The 20,398-nt window shown below is 44.3% G+C and overlaps 1 protein-coding gene and 1 pseudogene across 6 annotated transcripts in view; one reads left to right on the forward strand and one right to left on the reverse strand.

Annotated features, from left to right (window-relative positions):
• The window catches only part of ULK4 (unc-51 like kinase 4), a 591,366-nt gene that overhangs the window by 555,670 nt on the left and 15,298 nt on the right, over positions 1–20,398 (forward strand). The gene's annotated exons all lie outside the window — the stretch shown is intronic.
• Positions 19,018–19,513, reverse strand: LOC144294375 (small ribosomal subunit protein bS16m pseudogene; annotated as a pseudogene).

Here is a 20,398-nt window from a genome sequence, read left to right on the forward strand (position 1 = left end):
TAGGTAGCTGTGCAAGTCTGCTGGGCTGTCTCACATATATGGGGTCTTGGCTGGGCCAGTTCATCCCATATGGCTTCTCATTCTCCAGCAGGCTAGGCGAGGGCTTGTTCTCCTAGACAGAAGTCCAAAAGGGTAAATGGAAGTGTGCATTGAGTCCTAGGCTTGGAACTGATGCATTACTTTCATCACATCCTGTTGGCCAAAGCAAGTCACAAGATCAGCTGTGGGAAATAGAGCCCACCTCTTGATGGGAGGAGTTGCATGGCTATATCGTCAAAGGTGTGACTATATTGGAGGAGAATAATTGGCAGCCATTTTTACTGAATTGTTGAGGTTCTTTAGAGTCAGTGATTTTCCAGAGTTTGGGTATTCCAAACCTGCTGTTTTATCCCAGGCTGAGATCTATCCTGAACATTCCAGTGTGTACCACGTGAGATTGGCCATGGTGTCCATTCTGGTTGTTCAGTCCCATGCCATGTCAATTCTTAAGTATTTTGAATATTTCTTCTATTTGACCCTGATTCCAGGATCCTCTATATGCAGGAAAGTTTACAGCCTGTCCAGGGTTACCCCTCTTCTGATACACAGTTTAGAGAAAGAGAACATAACTCTCAAGTGAGTTAATCTTCAATAACAGCTGGTGTAATTATGGTAGCTGGGACCCTTGTTTCTTTTTCTTTTAAGACTTATTTATTTATTTGAGAGAGTGCATGAGTAGGAGGGTAAGAGGGAGAGAGAATCTCAAGCTGACTCCATGCTGAGCATGGAGCCCAGCGTAGGGTGCAATCCCATGACCCTGAGATCATGACCTAAGCCAAAACTGAGTCAGATGCTTAACCGGCTGTACCACTCAGGCACCCCTGGGATTCTAATTTTTATTTTTAGATTAAAATCTTGTTTCCTTTTTGATTTAAAGGAGAAAAATTAGACTAGGAAGATCTAAATATTTTTAAACAGCACTAATTCTGGTTAACTTATTTGTTTATTTTAAAGACGGAAAAATACCATGAGCACACAGGGATAATTATGGCATAGTGTTAAAGTTACACATCACTTTGGGGACTGACCAATATGGGATTGAATAGTGAGCCTTAAACTCTTAGGATAAGCCAGTACTTTTGCCCATGAGTCCCAATGCTATCTCTCCTTATTGACAGAAAACCTCAAATAACTTATCCATCAGAGAGCCCAAACGCCAGTTTGTAGGAGTGTTTTGGTAGTTTTCTGGTATAAGTTTGTGTCTTAACCTTGTAAGCAATTATTACTGTCCTTCTGGTGCATTTTAAACTGAATGTCAGTTGCCATATATGGTATATGGTATTACTTGGGCATCTGATTCTTCCGTTCATTGGCAGAGTCAAATGATAGATGCAGTCTCTTCGGTGGAGATAGGCAGCTTTTCATCTACTGTAAACTCCTAAGGCAAAGTGAGGCCTAGTCAGCTGTTGACCGTGGACGTGTTGATTTGTGTTAGGCCTTTGACCTATAGGTCCGAAAAGTGTGGGTATGACATCGGCACGCAGGAGGCCATCCTTCATTTCCTTTCCCGCCTGGGACACTGAGCTGATGCGCATGCCCGTCTGCAACACGAGAGTGCATCAGCCCATCAAAAGACTACTGACAGCCTCGCCATCCTCAGCCTCTCACCGCGAGGGCGGCTACGTTGGCTAAGGCAGTTTGCTTTGGAAAGCATCACTGTTCTTTCATTGGAAAGAACAGAAATCAAATCCGTTAATAGTATGAGGTTTTCTTTGGTTTCAGTTGATTTCATTGGCTCTTAACCTATGGAACTTTATTTTTTTGAAACTTTTTAGAAGATTTTATTTATTTATTTATTTATTTATTTATTTATTTGAGAGTGAGAAAGAGCGGAGGGAGCAGCAGACCCCCTGCTGAGCAGGGAGCCTGATGTGGGGCTCGATCCTAGGACCCTGAGATCATGACCTGAGCTAAAGGCAGACAATCAACTGAGCCACCCTGGCGCCCCAACCTATGGAACTTTAAAGAGAGCTTGCCCAGAGCCCCTGAGGATTCTGACTTGCTGGGTCTAGAGGGGCCTAGAAATCTCTGTGTTTCAAAGCTGTAGACATGATTCTGATGTGTATTAAGGGTCAAGACCCCTCAGATTAGGTCTGTGTTTCAAGGAAGAAAGGTCTGCCCATCCTTCAAACAGGGTTCATTGTCAGCATCCTTTTGTCTCCTTCTTTGCCACTGTGATATGCTGAAAGCGTTCACGTGGCCTTCGGACTGTATGGCAACAGTCTCAAAATCAAAAAGCCAGGCACTCCCTCTGCTCTGTTTTCAAAGTGTTTATAGTAGAAAGAACCTTCCCCCTCTCTACCCCGCCCCCTGCAGGCACCAGGCATCAGTGATTACAGAGAGGCAGAAGTTAGGGTTCCAGAAGGAATCCAGGATCACAAAGCTCCTATACAGGGAAACGAAACAGTGAATAAGCAATGACCAGGCCAGCAGGCAGCACAGCAGGCCCTCGTAGAGGCATGAGAGGGAGAGAAACTTCAGGAGACATGAGGTTCCTGAAGGATGGATGGACTCTTAAAAGGAGGGAGCACATTCCTGGCCCTGGGGTGGCACATCACAGTACCCGGGGCTCTGTTTGCAGAGGTCTGAAATGTCACAGGCCTCTGCTCCCCTCATCAACTTCCAGCCACAGGGACAGAGCACCCTGTGTCCAGGCCCCTTGCTATCTAGACATTAGGCCTGGAGTTGCCTCTGCTCACTGTGCTCCGCCCTTCCTCGGGCTCCTTGTGTGGCTACTCCCTCTATACTTTAGGGCTTAGCACAAATGTCACCCCTCACCAAAGGCCTCTGATGTCTCACCAATAATTCGTTTTCCATCAGTGACTAACAGCCAGCAGCCTCTTCACATGGTCCTCAGCTGGTGGACAGTTCCCCATACCTGCAGCACAAGCCAGACAGATCTTCTTGACTCCCAGCCTCAGCTGGGAAGCTCAGCTCTGGTTTGGCAAGTCTGGAGCCTGTGGCCTCCAGCATGCAGCAGGCTGATGCTACAGCCTGTCCCTGTAATGGCTACCCTGGTCAAGTTCCCCAGAGGCTTTGGCTTCCTGCCCTGCTTTCCACTACTCTCTAGGGATCCCTTTCTTTCTGACTGAGTTATGTGTTTCCTTGGCATTTGGATTGTGTGCTTCTCGACATTTCAGTGTGTTTGGATGAAAGTGGGGGACTTCTCACATCACTGTCACTGTCCATATTTTCTCAAAGTCACATTATCATTATAAAACAAGTCTGATCACTTCCTTTCCAAAAAAAAAATCTCTCACGATTTCCTCTACTGACAGAATAAAATATAAGCTCGTTAGCATGACCCAGAAAACCCATTACAACTGGCCCTGTACATTCTCTCCACCTGCCTTTCAGCATCCTCCATGGCAAACCACCAGTGACACTGATACCGCTCCCATACTGGGACCCTGGACTCATTACGCTCTTCACACCTTCCTGCCTTGGTTCACACCATCTTCTCTACGGGGAGTCATTCTCCTTCCTCTCCACTCTGCAAATTGGGTCTAATCCTTCAGGATACAGAGGAAACATTACCTCTGCCACGAAGCCTACCTTATATCTGCCATCTGCAAATCCTTCAGTGACTGTCTGCGGGGCCTCCAGTGAATATTGACTTCTCTTTGCCTACCTTCCCAAGTTCAGGTGATTGATCTCACCAGCAAAATCTAATGTGGCACCTGCTGGCAAAAGAGTCTGGGAATTGTAGTTTCCAGGGCTCCTGTGTAGAGGCAAGAGCTTAGAAGGGTAGCAGTGGTCCTGAGTATCAAGAGATAGTAGTCAGGATACATGTGCCATAGCCCTTGTCCACAGGGAATTCATGACTTAGAGGAGTCCAGACAATTTGGGGCAGCACCTGGAACATACCTTGTAAGCACCTTAGGAACACAGCTCAGTCCAATTACTTGGGTCTCCTTGAACCCCTCCCCAGTGCAAGCCCATGAGTCAATGAGAAGACCACAGCGCTAAAAAGAGCTCACTGAGGAGTGGAAGCCAGTCGAAGATGACAAATGCCTAGAAGGGAAGCAGTGTAACCTAAAGAGTAAGAGCAGAGCCTTTGAGGCCAGACTGGGAGGGTTCAAATCCCAGCTATTCCACTCTCCAGTTGAGTGAAAGGCACTTAACTTCTGCCGTAATTTCTCTGTTAAATGGAGGTAGTAACAGTATCTTCCTTGTCCAGCTGTTGTATATTAAATGAGTGAATCCATGCAAAGTGATGGCAAACAGTAAATCGTCAGTGAACTTAGCTGTCTTCATCATCATTGATGTTGCCATCATCATCCTCCCTGTGATGTCATAGGGCAGAGACCTTACCAGATCTTCTTTTTTTTTTTTTTTTTAAGATTTTATTTATTCATGAGAGACAGAGAAAGGCAGAGACACAGGCAGAGGGAGAAGCAGGCTCCATGCAGGGAGCCCGACGTGGGACTCGATCCCAGGTCTCCAGGATCATGCCCTGGGTTGAAGGCAGCACTAAACCACTGAGCCACCCAGGCTGCCCTTACCAGATCTTATACTGAAGTAAGGTTGCTCTAATGGAGAAGATGAGGGGCACGTCCAGTCTCCAGCTAGACTGACTCGCTCCCTCCTTTGAGCTTCCACCCTCTAGCCCTGAGCCTTTGGTTCCTCCGTACAATGAGGAGAGGCGGGGTGAATATGCCCTGGGATTCCTCCTGCTATGTCGACCTTGGACTCTGCAGCCACCATCAGCCTGAGATTCTGTGGGATGTCAGAGGATCCTGCTCAGGCTTTCATCCTGCAAAAGTTCCCCTCAGCTTTGGCCCTTTGTCAGCATAAAATGTTTGGGTCCAGACAGCAAAATCATATTCCACTCACCTTGTATTTTGTGGGTGTCCTCAGTAATGCTAAATTTCTGAGGGGGGGGGGCACCTGGGTGGCTCAGTGGTTGAGCATCTCCCTTTGGCTCAGGTCATGATCCCTGGGTCCTGGGATCAAGTACCGTATCAGACTCCCCTCAGGGAGCCTGCTTCTCCCTCTCCCTCTCCCTCTGCCTATGTCTCTGCCTCTGTGTGTGTGTGTGTGTGTGTGTGTGTGTGTGTCTCATGAATAAAGAAATTAAAACTTTTTTAAAAATCTGAGGGAGTTTTGTGACGGTATTTACAATTATTTTAAGGAGGTGTTGGGTCCAGGTGCCTGTAAAATATAATTAAGAATTCAGAGGATAGAGTCATCCATGGGGATTTAATCATATATTTCAGTCATTTTCATGCAGTCTTCTCCCTCCCATACCTGGAACCATAAGCTCAGTCATAGCCATGATTTTAAAATGGTTGGTGCACTCAGATGATGGTGTGATATTCCAAAATTAGGAACATTTTAAGTACATGGTATATGATTTCCATAACAACAGCCAGAATAGAACAACTTAAATAGGTTAACTAAAAAGTTTTAAATGTATGGGAGATGCAGCTATGATAGAAAAAGCTGGAAAGCCCCAGGAGTTGCCCAGATGCTTCAGAGGCACCCCCAACAGCGCTGTCAGTGGAGCTCCCTCCCCACCACAGTGTGCTTGCTGCTATACATCCCTGACAGCTGGCGGGAGTACCTGCTCTGTTGTGAATGTGAACAAAGAAGGACCCAAAGGTTCACCATCTTTGACCGTCACATTTCAAGACTAGGTTGGAAACTGGCCATTCAAAGAATTACCTCCAGAAGGGTTTGTTCTCTGAGTAAACACCACCACCAGGCAGGTCCATGTTGGGTTTGGCAGGTGTTTGCTTATCCACTGGGGTATAATAAGGTCCCTTGAAGCATTCTTAGGTCATGTATTATCACTTTTGTCATCAGCAAATTATAAAAACTCTGAGTCAAACTGGTGTAAGCATGGTACATCTCATAGAAGGAATCCAGAGGTACAGGGGGTCCCAGGGCTTTGCCTGCTTCTTATTTTTGAATTGCCTTCCTCCTTACATGAGCTGTTTTCTTGGACTGGAGCAGGCCATTGGCGGCAGTTCCAGACATCACAGCAAGATAGACCCAACAAGGTGCTCCAGGTCCTACCTAGGTCTTGGAGAGGAAGACTTCTCAAGAAGCTCCCAGCAGATTTCCCCTAAAGTCTCCTTGACCAACTTAGGATCAGTGCCTTGGCTGGAATTCTGTTTACCAGGATTGGCTCAGATTCATTAGAAATAACCTCTGGGGCTGCGGTGGGCTCAACTTCCCTGAGGCAAGCCATGAGGAGAAGCGCATACCCGAACAAAATTGGGATTCAGATAAGAAGCAAAAAGTGGGAGATGGGATTTCTGTGGCCACAGAGATGTCCACTACATACTATATTTCATCTTTTGTTTGTTTGTGAAATTACTGGAAGTTTAGTTTCCCCACAAAACTATATACAAAGGATAAGTTAGAAGCAAACTGAATTTTTGGATAATTCTCTTCATCAAAGAAGTCACTATGTTCCCTTTGGGTCTGCTCACACCCATCTTAGACTCAAAAAGATCTGGAAGTAACTCTGAAGACATTTAACCCAATCACCTTGTATTTATACCCAAGCACATGGGATCACAATCCAAAAAAGTTTCAACTCTAGTTTAAGAAAACCAGCTGTGTAGACCCTGTCTTCAAATGTACATCCCTGGCCAATAGTAAGATTTACTGGACTAAGTGTTATGAACAAACATGATGTCAACCTCAGTGCAGTACTTTGCAGAATGACTCTATTTCCTATATTTGGACTCTGGCGAATGTTGTCATCCTAGGTGGGTTTGAGGCTCTTAACTGTGGGGATTTGGTTGAGAGAAGAACACTGCTTCCACGGACTCAAATCTCTAGCCAGAGGCATTTGAAGAAGGCTCAAACCCTTAGAGAGTTTCAGTGTCTCAGGGGTGAAAGGAGAAAGAAGCTATAATGTGTCCTCCCTTGGCCACGGCTCCACGTCCTGTCCTTTGCGGAGCGAAATTACACAACTAGATTTCACCCCACAGGGCCCCCATTTGCTCTGCTTTTGTTTCTGAATTTTGGACCAAGAAAAGTCAATATAAAGATAAGCATCATATTCCACTCACAGCCGAAACCCATATCCCAGGGGCAGAAAGAGGAAGCTGCCTTGTTTTTCTCTTCACATCCTTTTAGTCCTTAAGCCAGCAGGAAACTGTATCCCACTCTGCTGCTTGGTCTGATTTTCCTTCCTTCCACCAAGTTAAACAGGAACAACTTTCTACCCTCGTGCTTGTTAGAAAACCAAGTCTCCGGCCCTTTGCTTAGTATTCCTCAACCCCCAGCCACGCCTGCTGGGTGGCCTTCCTCGTCTCTGCTCTGTGCACCCTCCTTATCGCCCCCACATTCAGCCCCACCCTGGCCTTGCCATTCATCATGGAGTGTTTTTTTAAGACCTCTTTATTGGGCACCTGGGTGGCTCAGTGGTTGAGCGCCTGCCTTCAGTTCAGGGTGTGATTCCAGGATTGAGTCCCACATCAGGCCCCCCACAGGGAGCCTGCTTCTCCCTCTGCCTGTGTCTCTGCCTCTCAGTGTCTCTCATGAATAAATAAATAAAATCTTAAAAAAAAAATAAAGAGAATGGAGAGGGAATGATCACCGCTCCCCACCTTTCTCCAGCCATCAAATTCTCCTCTCTGAAGGCAGCCAGTGCTTTCCCGTCTACCAGTCCACACGTGCTTTATCCGTCTATTAGAAAGGCCTGCATGTCCCCTCTCCTTCCTGACACACAGCTGACACAAGTGGCAGCTTTCTCTACGGACATCTTTCCCACTCCCTCCTTGGCTGCTTCATCTCTGCCAGGCAGTAGGTGGAAATGATATTTTGCTGTGGTTGTAATTTGTTTTTTCCTTACTGCAAGCAGGATTTAGTGCAATTTGCTGTCCAAAACCATCTGAGTTTCTTTTCTTGTGGGCTCTTGTTTTGCCCTTTAGGTTTTGTTTTTTTTTTGTTTTTGTTTTTGTTTTTAGTTGATCTTATACCTATTGATTTGTAGCTCTTTGCCAGGGAAAGGAGCCTTCTGTGATCCATGTCCCCACTGTTTTCCCAGTTTATGGGTTACCTCTTGGTTCTGTTCATGTTGGTTTCCACACAGACCGTGATTTTATGTAATCACACTTGTGTCCTCAACTGTGAAAAGAAGGAACAAAGACAAAGAGCTCTTGACTCTGAGGGTTGCCTCTTAGTGAGTCTGTTCTGAGCCTTGATTCTTTTTCTGTCATCTGTTGTTATCCTCTGACCTCCCCACTCAGCCAAAAGAAGGGTACAAGGGCTGGGGCTTTGACTGGGATGGTGCAGAGCAGCAAGGGACCGTCCAAAATGTTCAGTCTTAGGGCACATTAAAATGTGTATGGACGCATTTTAATGGACACATGGCATCACTCTGGACCCTGCAGATGGTAGGAAGGGTTCTGAGCAAGTTCACCAGCAGCTGAGTTGTTCTCTCCTGAGTGTTCAAACTTCTAATGGATGCACCAGCTTGTCGGGACTAGTAGCTGAGAGGTTCGCTCTGAATGCCATTACTGATTTTTCCCCACCCTTTATCATCTCTCCACCCTTCGGCCATTCTCTTAAAGTCAGATTCTCATCTTTCTTTGAAAAGAATATTTCTCAAAAGAAATGTTTTCTCCCTCTGCTAGACACTCCTGGAGCAAGAGAGGATGAACAAGAGGCTTTGATCTTGTAGGCATTCTTTTTAAGTTTGATCTTTTGATCTAATGTTTTGTTTCTATGTACTTAATGGTTTGCTTCAAAATCACCTAAATATCAGGTCAAATAAGACAAATACTTTCAAAAGCAAAACCCATACCAATGCTTTATTGTAACCCCTAACAAAGTGCTGTTAAACTGTCCTTTGCAATTAGCAAATTGTTTCTAACTGGGCAGGAGGTAAAGAGAAGAACTTCCCAGGTCTCTTCTGTAACGGGATTACCAACCTCATGATCCCCAAAGCCCACATAGCAAATCACATATATGTAGCTCTGCTTGTTCTCATTGCTGTCATATGATTCTTTATAGGAAGTAATAAATGAGTGACATCTTCTAGGGCATTCCCTAAGCACTGCAGGCTGTACACAATCACCCACATCTTTTCCATGAAGGCTGTGGGAATACCTGGCTCGCTCTACTGTGGTCCCACTGGACTGTCGGCCTCTGAGCCAGTGTGGTGAATAGTGCAGGACACACACATCTCAGGTGTTCTCACATACAACTGGTCAGTGGACCAGCTACTGCATCTGGGTTGCCAGATTGGGTAGCTAAGATGGCGGCATCTTTTCCCTTCACCCTTTACCTTTCCTGCCACCACATAGATAGAAGTCCTAGACACATGAGGTCATGAGATTTAGGACACAAAGAGACCCAACAGATTGTAGCACATCTCTTTGGGATGTAATAGACCGCACTGCCTATTGAGGTTTCAGAAACCTAAATGAACTACAGTGAATGGAGCCTGGCAGAATTTGTATTCTGGATTGATATGGTTATAGTTGTGTATTCTGGGCCAAGGCCTATAATTAATTTGGCTATTTCTGTGCCCAAATATTCTTACAAATAAGAATTTGAGATTCTGTGGTTACCACCCATCTTTAAACCCATGAGTCAGCACAAGGTCTTTTATTTTTCTTAATGTAATTTATGCCTTCTGAGGAAAAATATCACCACTGTGACTGAATATCAATGCATCATTGGCTGTCCGTGTGGCTGTCTGATCTTAAAATATACTACAAACTAATGCATGTGCCCAAAAAAGGAAAAGCTAGAAACATTTCAGGTACCCACCAATAGAGAAATGGTTAGAAAAATTTTGAACATGAAAGCATTACAAATTAATACATGAGGACTTCTGCTTCAGGGCAGGATGGAGTAAGAGGGCACAGATTTACCCTCCAGCCTGAAACAAAAACAACCACCAAACTGAAATAAATAAACAAACAAACAATGGTTTTTAAGACAGGCCATAAAAGATAAAGATAGTGGTCCCTGAGAGATGATGTCTATTACTGCTTCAGCTCAAGAGTTTGCAGGCCACAGTATATGGTGGGGAAACTGAGCTAGAGGCAAGATCTCTTGATCTCCTGGACACAGAGCTGAGAGTCCAGGGAGACCAGAGCAGCTAGAGATCACAGGACACTGCACTAGAGAGGAGAGGTCTGCATACAGAGGAACCTCAGAGACCTAAAGCTGGTCCCTCTTGAATAGTCCACAGAGTAATAATCAGTGCCTATGTGTGAGGCCAGTGAAAGATCTATCCAAAGGGATTAACAGGAACAGAGCCCAGTGCTCATAGAGAGCCAGGAATAGCTTTCCCACCAGCCTACCTGGAAAACCTCAAGATTCATGAGGCATAGGATAGAATATACAGTAAAGAATAGAATCCCCAGTAGCAGGGGATAATTAGCCCCAAATTGAGAAGTGCTCCTGACTTCCTAACAAATCAAAAAAAGCAAGACTCAAAAGCATCAAAATATTTCCAATAATTCAGCTGCATCCATAAACAAAAACAAAGAATATTTATGAAAATACAAAAATATCAAGCAACAGGGTAAATTGCATAATATCTGGCATCAAAGATTACAAGGTATACAATGAAGCAGAAAAATACAATCCATCAAAAATCCGGAACTGACACAGATGTTAGAATTAGCAGACAAGGATGTTAAAAGTTATTATAACTGTATTCTGCAACTTAAAAACTTAAGCAGAGACATAAATAAGTGCTTCTTTTTAAGAAGATCTAAAATAGAACTCTTAGAGATGAAACATACATGGATAGAAATCGACAGATTAGATGTTGTAGAAAAAAGGTACTAAGTTTGAACACATAGTTATGGACACTATCCAAAATGGGACACAGAAAAAATAATAAGAAGATAAAGAGCACAGTGAGCTTTTGGGTAAATTCAAGTAGCCTAACATATGTGTCATTGGAGTCCCTGAAAAAAGAGGTAGGGGAAGGGCAGGAAAACTTATTCAAAGAAATAGTAGTTGGAATTTTTCTAGATTTGATGAAAGCTATAATCCCACAGATCCAATATGTTCAGTGAACCCCAAACACAAGAAACATGAAGAAAAGTAAAGGTACATTACAATCAAATTGCTCAAACCCAGTGATAAAGAAAAAATCAGGTAGTCAGAGGAAAAAGAAACACCCAGAGGAACAGAGATGAAGATAACAGCCCATTTCTCTTTGGAAACAGTGCAAGAGAGAAGACAATGAGGGTACACCTTTGAAATAGTGAATGGAAAAACTGCCAACTTAGAATTCTATATCCAGCAAAAAATATCTTTCAAAACCGAAGGCAAAAAGAAAAAGAAAAAAAAAAAGACACTTTCAGAAATAGAAAAGCTGAAAGAATTCATTACCAGCAGACAGACCTGCACTACAAGAAGCCCTTCAGTTGGAAGGAAGAGAGTACCAGATTGAAATCTGTACCTACACAAAGGAATGAAGGTCATTAGAAGTGGTAATGACATTCTCACCAGCAGAATATGTGGGTTCATAGTAACTCCACTTGTAATAGCCCAAAGCTGGAAACAATCCAAAGTCAATCAGTAAGTGATCAGATAAACAACCTTGTATATCCATCCATACAATGGAGTACCACTCAGCTATAAAAAGGAATGAATTATTGATACATTCTACAACATGGATGAGTCTCAACGTAGATATATTGAGTGAAGGTAGCTAGGCAATATATACTGATTCCATCTACATAAAATTTTATGAAATGCAAAATAGTATATAAGACAGAAGGCAGATCAGTGGTTGCCTGGACATGGAAATGGGAGCAGAGAGAAGGGAGAGATTACAAATAGAGGACACTTTGAGGATGGTGGATATATTCACGTTCTGGAGTATGGTGTTGGTTTCATGTATGTATACAATTGTATGTATACATACAATTTAGCAGATTGTATAATTTCTTTGTAGTTTTTCATGTCAATTAAGCCTAAATAAGGCTATTAAAATTATTAATCCATGAAGAAAAAATGAATGTGAGAAGGAAATAGAACAAGAACATAGAAAAATGTGAAAAGCACAATTTTAGAAGCCCTGCATCAACTAGGTAAAAACTACATGTGATATAGATGGTTAAAAAGAAATAATTTAGAAAGATATCATGTTTATAGAAGAAGTTGTTGTAATAGTTTTTGCCACTTGTTTTAATACAAAAAAATGCACTTTATTCTCAGATTTCATCATTTTATGGATTTGAATTTCAGTGTTGCTTTTTAATAGCTTCCTTCAAAATGTAACCTTTCTGTGCCACAGTCTCTTCATATATGAAATGGGAACATTAACAGGGTATAACGCTCAGGAGCTCAAAAGAGCTAATTCATCTCTGCGTGCCTAGAACAGTACCTGGCCTGCAGTTAAGCATTTAGTACACATTATTAGTAGGACTAGTTCAAGGTCTCATGGCCACCTTGGATCCAAGCATGAAAGGCTGAGGTTGAACTTTGGACGAGTGTTGATTCCTCCCATCTCCATACACTCAGGGAAAACAACAAAATCTGAAAAAGAGATCTAGAGGAAGGGAAAGGCTTTAAGATCTTTGTACTTCCTAACTCTGAGACTGAGACCCTATGACAGTACAGAGTGATTCTTTGAGTTTCCTGCGTAGAGGAGTAGGCAGTATGGACATGGGGTCAGTCAGGGGCTTGCTTCAAGGTCATGGACCCTCAGCTGGGTGGAGTGAGTACCTTACCTGGATGTCTAGTCTTGACTCCCAGACCCTCTCTTGGTTGGGCATTTGTAGCCACCCAATCTGAATGTGTCCATCCTCCTCTTTTCTCTGAACTTTGGGCCCCCTATTTGAGCAGGTAGTTTTTACTGTATATTACAGATCATCTTTTCTCTGAGTGATCTATCTCTTGGTCTCCAACCTAAGATAACAGTCTTGTCTGTCATTATCCTGGGCTGCTTATGTGATGCATGTACATGTGCTTTTTTCTAATATATACATTAGAATATACATATATATTCCAACTAATACAGAAAACAGTCTGTAATTTTCACACATAACAGTTCATACTAATAAATAGTACTTTCATTGTACCTTCACACTGAAGGTTGAGTCACACAAAGTATTGAGGGTGGAAAAAACATGAGCCACCAAAGAGTCAAGGACTTTCCCCAGAACCCTTTCAACTATAGTAATGTTCAAGTACTTTATTGTACACTTCTCTTTTATTAAGTAATTTAATTTTATAGGAAACTGTAAAACCAAATGTTTTATCATTTGAGTAACTTAAAGACTCATGGAGATTGCACTGTTTAAAGGAATCCTATGAAGGTCCATTAAGTGATAATCTGCATAAGAATTTGTTTTTCATAAAGTTGCATTTCTTTAAAATAGTCCCAGAATTCCTATAATCTTAACTCTTGTTTCAGTGTCATGAACTAGAGCATCTCATCAAAGTAGCAACTGAATCATGGTGGCATTTTGTTGTGGGGTGAAATGGATGGTAGCCTCATAATATCCCCAATTAAGGGAGCTTTTGGAATACACTACTGTCTCCTGAAACCACCTCATTCATATGCTGGAATACTGTGCATTTGCACAGAACCATCAATTCCTAGAACTTACTTACCTATCCTAGGCCCAATATTTGTTTCTAGGATTTTCTATAAAAGGACATGTCAGCTGATATGTAATATTTCCAGTCTGTGGCCTTTATTCTTTTCATGGATGTACATTGAAATTATTAGTGAAGCTAATGGAGGAAGATGAAATTATCCATTGCCAAGGGATATCTTGGAATGATGATTGAGTAATTGTACTCTAAATACAAAATAAGGGTGTCATGCTTATCACACTTTAATTTTCCCAGAATCCCGATCTGTTCTAAAACTCTTGTGGAACTAATTTCAGAAGACTGTAATAAAGCTTGCTTTAAATTTTCACTCAATTGGGTCATGTGGAAAAAAGGAACTAGTCAGTGACAGTTGAGTGGCAGTTTGGTCTGGATATAAAATATCTCCCCTAGGTTGATGGAGTCTGTGTAACTGGTAAGCACTTTGGTCCACAGAGCAGAGGAGGGGCTGGCCTGAGAGCTGCATTGCAAATGCTGCTCCTCTGCTGGCTCTGCAGCATCCGTGTGTGAAGGCTTTATTTTCTGGAGCCACATGCAGGGATAGTTGAGTGTGGGGGCCTTTAAGGATGCTCCACAGGACTTCTTGGCCTTGGGAAGCTCAGAAGGCCCTTACAGCACAAGTTTGTCCTAAGGTGGGATACATTGCATGATCGTCACAGACCCACAGACCCCAGAAGGAAGGGTATTGTGCATCAAAGGCTAGTCATGACTTAACTTCACACAGAAAAATAGGGCAGGGGGAGCCAGCCTCCTGAATTTCCCCAGATGTCCTAATATACCATGAGAAGATTACAACATAACTTGCCTGAGCAAGGATCTGGTGGCTAACCCAGGGATTGTCAACCTCAGCACTATTAACATTGGAGTCAGATAATTCTCTATTTTGGAGCTGTCCTGGGCATCTTGGATGTATAGCAGCATCCCTGGCCTCTACCTACCAGACGCCAGTAGCATGTCCCCTTACCCCTAGTGGTGACAACCAAAAATGTCTCCAGACATGGCCAAATGTCCTCTGGGGGACAAACCACCCCTACCTGAGAAACACAGCTGTGGAACAATGGACTGTGTTATGAAGCCAGCAGACCACCTATAATCACAGCTGGATGACTATTTCCCAGGCCATCTGGATCTTGTAGACATCACGCCTCACACTCCTGACTTGGCCCCTTTTTCTCTCAGTGCCACTTGATTTGTCTTGGCTCCCAGACCCTCTCTTGGTTGGACATTTGTAGCCACCCCATTCTCACCCTTGAGACCAGGGGTCCTGAATCAAGAAGACCTTGGTTAGCCACTTTGCCTCTTGAGATGGCAGTTTCCTCATTTGGGAAATGAGAATAGCAGCAGGACCCCCTCACTTTGAGGTTGGTTGGGGTAATGCAGGGGAAGGCCTTCTCACTATGGCTCTTGCCACATTAAGGACCTAAAAGTCCTACAGAGGTCACCATGTTAAAGTATGTAGGATTTCTACCTTTTTGCTGTCCGTTGTGTTCATCATTTCAAGGCAAATGAGTCTATCTAAGGAAAGTGTTTTAGAGCCTTAAAACATCCCCTCCCAGCACATTTATATACATACACACACAAACACACACACACACAGGACCACATTCTCTACTTAAAAGATGTGAGGCATCCCTGCCCTCCTGTTAGCATTGCCTTTGCTTTAAGTCAGTTCTGAGCAGAGTGGTTTTGAGGGACTAGGGGTAAGATGAAGCTTTTTGGGGGAAGGGTATTGCAGCACTGCAGTTAGAAGGAGGAGTAGAAGAGTGCCCTGTCCCCTCTAGGGACAGAAATCCTTTTCTCAATCTCTCTCCCTGCCTTGTTCAGCGAATACCTCCTAGGGATACTTCTGCATTTGACCTGGGCCTCATGAAGCACATGTAAGTTGTATATGTCCCACCTCATCTGAAAGCATGGAAAGCTTTTCATCTTGGATAATACTCTTAGACTTCCAAGAGTCTTGACCTTGTCCTGTGAGCCATTAAGGACAATGTGGGAAAACAATGATCTAGCCTGTTGATGGCCAAACCACCTATTCCTGAGCATTCCCCCATGGTACCTGGCCTAGCTTGAGCTGGAGTCTCTGTCAGTTTCAGAGCTCTGGGCCCTCAACTCTGCAAGGCCTCTTAGTGTCCCACTCTGGCCTACTAAGATGTGTGAGCAGAGTCTGAAGCAAACCCAAGGCTTTTCTAGAGGCTCTGACCCACCAATTAGAGATTCCCTTGACCAAAGCTCCGGCATCTCTATTAAAGTGCCCTGGGTGGCCCAAGGGGAAGAGTGATTGCCATAGAGTAGCCACAACTCCCTTGATTCTAGGACCCTGAACCCTGTCCAGTCACCAGCAACAGCCATGCTTCCCCGTCCCGAGCCCTATGAGTTCCCCACAATGATGAGGGATAGAGGCCTGTAGAGGTTGGTCAACTCAGCCTGCCAGAGCCTTTTACAGAGGAAGACCTAGGCTCCTTGATGTTGTCCTAGTCTCTGAGACTTTGCTACAATTAATTTTATCCCAAAGCCAGTTTGATCATTGTCTGGGAAGTTGTTTTCTGTGGATACCAATTTTGCTCAGCACTGCGTGGGTCACCAGGTTCACCCCCAAAGTAGAACAGGCTTCTCCTGGGAGTTTCCCAGGCCCACCCACCTTCACCACACACACAGCTAGCGCCTTGTCACCAGCTAGCTACTACATAATGGATGCTCCAGGGTCAGCTGATAGCTGACCTGCCTCTCTGAGGTGAAATCCAGGGATGTCACAACTCCCCTCTTTCTCTGGAGCCAGGCTTTCTCAAGGCCTCACAAAGAATGTCCTCATGCTGTGGTCTGCCCAAGGGAGGGGAGGACAAGATGCTCACAAGGGCTGCTCATTTTCTCAAAATGGTCATTATTAAAATGCTTCCAAATGGAATCTCTTGGTATTTGATTAAGTCTTTTAACAAAACTAACTGAGCCACCATGGGAATTTTCAGCTGTCCGGCAGCCAATATCTGGCCTATATTTTGACTAATTGGTGCCTTATGGCTTTAATCATGTAAACCAAATGTGCTTTAATTTTTCTTCCCAGTTTTATCAATTTGAGGAAATTTCAGCAGCCCCCAATTGTTCGAGAATCCCAGAAGTACAAGGTGAAGTTTAGAGGACAGTGCAAGGCAGAAGAAGAAATGAGTCAACCCTTGCCTTAGGCATGCCCACCAGCTCTGCTTGCTGGTGTCTGGCCTTGTCCTGACACATGCTGAGGGAGCTGCTGAGGTGATGGTGAGCCTCATGGAAGCCACCTGCCTCTGAGTCCCGGGAAAACCTGCTTCCACACTGCTGCTGGCTGTGGGTCTGCCCACCAGGCCAAAAGTCTTCCTTCACTTGCCTTCCTGACTGGAGACCCAGAGCCCAGCCCACACTGAGGATCCTGGGGTGTTAGCTCAGTCTCTAGATCCTGCTGCCTCAACCTCTCATGTCCCTCAGTCCCTGGGGCCCTCTGTCCAAACCTAACAAATCCCAACTTGATGCCTTGTAGTCCTTTGTCATGGCCTCCCTGGAGCCAGTGGGGACAAGTGACTAGGCCCCAGTCCCATGTCATCTCCTCCCTGTACTGGCAAATGCAGTGACTTCACAGCAGCAAAGGTGTTTCTGTTCATGGAGCATGTTACTACAAGCAGAATTCATGGCCTGCATAACCAACTTTTTCCTCAGTCATGTGTTTCAGGAGGAGATTGAAGACTTCACTAATTTAGCTAATAGTTTCACCATTTATCATAAAGTAGTCACCAAAAGCCAAAACTCTCATCTAATAAGTCTGTTTAAAAGATTATTAGTAATTGTGGATGAGTTTATCTCCCTTCCACTCTGAGAATGAGTATGGGATCATGTCACCCATTTCAAATGTAAGGTCTCTATGTCCAGCTTTTCCTCCTCTTTGAAGAGTCCTGATAGAAACCTTAAGGGTTCTGTTTCCACATCACAAAGTCTAGGATGTAGACTTTGTCCTCCCCAAAAGGGACTGTGTATACACTTGACCTACAATAAGGGGTTGGCTCATTTGGCACACTCACCCCCCCTAGTTCCCTGCTGCCTCACACCTTTACCAGGGAAGGTTCTGTCTCTGCCACTGAGGACAAAGGTCCAGGCAGCGTCTCGTCTTTGCTTAATTGAAGGCTCAGTGGGAGGAAAAACAGGAGGGGTCAAGTCAGCATGGTTGGGGATCCAGGACTGGCAGGTGAGCTCTTGGATGTGGTCCCTGTGGCCGCCCCCTGGACCATTTGCACAGTCTCTCCCAGCTGTCTCCCTGCTTCTGCTGCCCCCAGTATCCAGAGCATCATTCCCACCTCAAGGCCTGTGTGGCTGCTGCTCTTGCCTTTGCAGAATACAGGTCCCTGCACTGTTCTCATGGCTCGCACTCTCACCATTCTGTTCTCAGGGAGACCGTCCCCCCCAACCACACACACTTCCTCCTTTCCTCCTGCTCTAGTTTCTTCATGGTACCTACTGCTATCTTAAATTACTCTGTTTACTTTCTCATTGCTTCTCACAGCCATAGCTCTGACTTGACACCACTAGATCCCCAGACTCCAAATAGGGTCTGGCACATAGTAGGTGTTCAATACATCTTGAGTATTGAACTCCAAATAGGGTCTGGCTCATAGTAGGTGTTCAATCATCTTGAGTACAGAATCATACTAATGCGTGTAGGACCTTTTATAGTTGCCAGAAGAGCTTTTCATGTGTCATCTCGGGTACGCTTGTGGTTTATTTCTGCCCGCTTCTAACTAAACTGAGGGCCTTGGGAATGAGGATGTGTAATTCTCTTATAACACCACAGACTTCAAACTTAGGCTATACCCATTTTATATAATTGCAGTCGTGTTCGCCGTATATATTTGTTTTGTGTTTTTTACTTTACATTGAAAGCATTTTCCTAATTGTCCTTATGTATAATGGCTGAATCATAGCATCACAGCACATAGGACACATAGCTGACAGTGTCCTTATTTGGTGGAGTGAGGAATTGAGGAAAGAAAGAAGTTGTGGGGGCTTATTTAGACTTGTTGCCCTGACATCGACATCGCTCTACTTTGTCTCCCTATCCACTGGAAGGTTCAGAGAAAGAGCTGGAAACGGGTGCTTTAATTAAGCCACTTCTGGGATGCCTGGGTGGCTCAGCAGTTGAGCATCTGCCTTCGGCTCAGGGCATGATCTCGGAGTCCCGGGATCCCTGCATGGAGCCTGCTTCTCCCTCTGCCTATGTCTCTGCTTCTGTGTGTGTGTGTGTGTGTGTGTGTGTGTGTGTGTGTCATGAATAAATAAATAAAATCTTAAAATAATTAAGCCACTTCTATCTGCTTCTTTCCCACCTCAAAGCCCCACCCTTACACACACACTCCATACCACAAATGAGGGATCCTTTTTTTTTTTTTTTTTTTTTTTTGACCTCCAGATCTAATACAACTAAGAGCTCTGCACAGGTGTTTTAAGAGGGCTTTGACCTTTCTCCCAATGTTCTCTGCTCACTGAAGTCAGCTTGTTTTTGTTTCTGTAGCCTCTGTATCTGTTTTCTGAGATGCTAAGAGGACTTCACGCGCCCGTTTCCTTCGCAGCCTCTCAGCATTTGTGATCATCATGGGATGCAGAGGGAAAAAGCCAGAAAGACCCAGAAGCCTTGCCACAGGCTTAGAGAGGTGGCCCCCACAGCCAATCCAATGCCGGATCCGCTCTAGGTTGAGAGCAATGATTTTCTCCCCGTGACTGTTGGGCAGTGGATTATAGGAGCCCAGCTGCTCCACGAAATGGCCATCCTGGGGCCACTTGTTGTGAGCAGCCACAAAGCGGTAGAAAGGCCGGTTGGTACAGCCACTCAGGGCAAGGCGGATGGTTAAGTGGCCCCCATGGTAGGCCTTGCGCAGGACAGGAGTGAGCTGGACCATGGTGCAGCCGGCGGATTATATAGATACCTCAGTATATAGATACCTCAGTATGATCATATAGTTTCCTAAGGATGAGCTGGAACTTTCTTGGGTCAAGTTCAAATTCTATCTACTTACATAGTTCCTCACTTCCTGTGACCCAAGTTCTCACACTTTCCAAATCACCTGATGATTGCTACCTTGAGTGTTTTCTCTTGTGAGGAAATGATTCCAGCCTCCTGTGGTTGACATCCTAACACCACTGCCTTGGAAATACATTCTCTCATATTAGCCTTTCTAAGCACTTGGATGAGGTCCTCTGGGGAAAATAGCATGTACTGATCCTGTATTTCACTAGAGCTTTTTCTGGGCCATCCTCTAGTCTATCCTTATATCCACACAAGGTCCACAATTATAATTCTTTGCCAATTAAAACTGCTTTTTCCTCACATATTTTGGACCTGGATGTTGTAGCTAGTGAGTTGGATTAGGCCTAAAAGATTTCCCAAACCAGCTATATTATATTCAACACTTTAAGCTACTAGACTTAATGGCCAGAAACTGATATAATTATGTACAGTTTTAAGCAATAAGGGCATTTTGACTGCCCCATAGAGAGGTGAGAGAATTGGCTGGCCTAAAATGAGGGAGGTAGATAGAGATAATTGTCTTCTAGAAAATAATCGTGTCTTATGGGATGAAAAGGAAAAACATTCAAATCCTCAGCATATTATTTCCATGTCCCCTGGATTTAGCAGGTGCCCACAGGTGCAGGCAGGAGTTTGGGCAGGAGAGGAGAATGAAGGTGTCAGGCTAGACTGGAGAGCATAAGGACCCCGAGAGGAGGAAAGAAAGGTCAAGAGAAAGAAGAAAATCCTCCCACACTGGTGTGTTCTCACTAAAGTCCATACAAT

This window comes from Canis aureus, chromosome 22, assembly GCF_053574225.1.
Source record: "Canis aureus isolate CA01 chromosome 22, VMU_Caureus_v.1.0, whole genome shotgun sequence".
In the NCBI taxonomy this organism is placed as follows: domain Eukaryota; kingdom Metazoa; phylum Chordata; class Mammalia; order Carnivora; family Canidae; genus Canis; species Canis aureus.